Source organism: Myotis davidii, unplaced genomic scaffold, assembly GCF_000327345.1.
Source record: "Myotis davidii unplaced genomic scaffold, ASM32734v1 scaffold1529, whole genome shotgun sequence".
NCBI lineage: Eukaryota > Metazoa > Chordata > Mammalia > Chiroptera > Vespertilionidae > Myotis > Myotis davidii.
The window spans coordinates 287,383-289,624 of record NW_006300361.1 but is presented as its reverse complement, the minus strand read 5'-3'; positions in this window follow the sequence as shown (position 1 = coordinate 289,624).

Below are 2,242 nucleotides of genomic sequence, written 5' to 3'. Positions count from 1 at the left end.
GCTACTTCTTTAGGCTTCTTTAGGGCTGAGCAGGGGGGCAGCTGGTGGGTGGGCACTTCTCAGGAGGCCTAAAGTCAGTCTCTGCGCGGGGAGTGAATAGAGATGGTGCATGTGCTCTGATGCTAGCTCAGCGGCAGAGGTAAGAGAAGGGAAGCCAGCTCACAGGTCTCTTTGGGAGCTTTCACATTTTGGCGACGCTCCTTTTATTCTGAAGTCTTTGTCCCTCCCAATGGTTCCCTCCTAACCTTGGTTCTTGCCCATCCCTGGCATTTCTGGCCTTTGAATGTTGGCCTTCTGGCCGGCTGAAGCGCTGGCGTCCCCTCTCTCCTCGCCTGGGCTGAGTCTTAGAGCGGGAGAAACCCAGCATCCCTCAGCTGGCCTGGTGGGAGTGTTGTCCTCCCACACGGAAAGGGCCTTTCCTTTGAGGCCGAGGCATTTGCTTCTAGTTCTTCCAACTCTTCCTAATGGTCCTTACGGAGGTCTGGGGAAAAGTCCACCCTGCCGGCTTTAATTCCGAGACACCCAACAGCCTGCGAGTTGATCTTTCTGCCACTTTTTTATTGCGCACAATCCAGTTGGCGTTGTCAAAATTGAGCTGGGGCAAGAAGGAGGAGAGAGGGCAGTGTCTCCTCTCTGGATCAGACATTCAGGGGAGCATTGCCACCACCACAGACTTGAGTTTGCATTTGGGACAGTGACCTTGCAAACAGAGCTTCCATCAGTCCCTGAGTAAATGATTCCCTTTTCTGATTACAAATTAATACATACTAATTGTAGAAAAATTAAAAATAACAAGAAAAAGAAGGGAACAAAAAATCTCTGTATCTCTGTACTCCCACCACCTTTCAAAGGTAACCTCTGTTGATAAGTTGTTGCACACACAGACAACATTATATAAAGGTTAGGGCTGTTGGTTCCATAACCATTAGGTTGAATCCTTACTCCACCACTTACTGTGATGATGCATTGGGTAAGGACTTGACCTCCTTATGCCACACTTATGGAAAAGGGCAATAATAACAGTAGCCACCCCATAGAGTTGTAGTGAGAATTACATAGGTGAAAAGATATAAGGCACTGCCCGGCCGGTGTGGCTTGATGGTTGAGCATTGACCTATGAACCAGGAGGTCACGGTTAGATTTCTGGTCAGGGCACATGCTGGGGTTTCTGGCTTGATCTTCCATGGGGGGCATGCAGGAGGCAGCCGATCAATGATTCTCTCTGATCATTGATGTTTTTCTATTTCTCTCCTTCTCCCTTCCTCTCTGAACTCAATAGAAAAATATTTTTTAAAAGACATAAGTCACTAAAAAGGCATGGAATATCACAAACACATAGTAAATGATATTTGTTATCATTCTAGTCTTCTCTGAATGTGTGTGTGTGTGAAAAATAAAATCAACCCCTGCCATCCAAAATTGGCCTGGTATTGTCAGCTGGACTTGGTAAGAGCTGACATGGGACTCACATCTAAACTTTGGTGGGCTCTTATTGAACAAAACCCATTCCCCACAACACTGATATCAGATAAGGTCATCCCGTAACTGTGATGGATCCAGACAAAATTAAAACCACTTCATAATCATGCCTGAACACAAACATGAACCTTCTCCAAACTATAAAAATGACCAAACATGTCCCTAGCCTGGCTAATAAGAGTGACTATTCTATTTTTTAAAAAACAAATGACAGCTTTAGACTTGACCTAGTCTTTTCTCCTTTTAGATAAAGATTTACTAAGGCACCCAACCATAAAACTACCCCACATCCTGACAGCTGTCAATCCAGAGCAAGCCCTGCTGCCTTAAACCTTCCTTAAAATCTCTTAACCCAAGGCCAGATCCTGCAAGTCCTAGAATACCTTCTTGCCCTCAGTTCTCTGTGGTGCATGTTTTCCCTCATTGCAATGAAAAAATAAACCCAGCTTGTTCAACTACTGGTGTGTTCCTGGTACTCTTTTGGCAGAAGGGCTTTGCCAATGTATATAAAATGTTTACACACATTTTCCACCCCTAAAATTGAAGGTCATTATAAGCGTTCTGTTTGGCAACCATTTCCCCCTCCCCCATTAAATAGATCATGAGCATTTTCTCATGTCAGTTAATACTGCTTTTAAACATCTGAATAGCTGCATAGAATTCCAACATATGGCTGAACTTCATTTACTTAGTTTATGCCATATTGTTGGACATTTAGTTCTTTTAAATTTTACTAATATATATAACACTGAGTTGAACATCC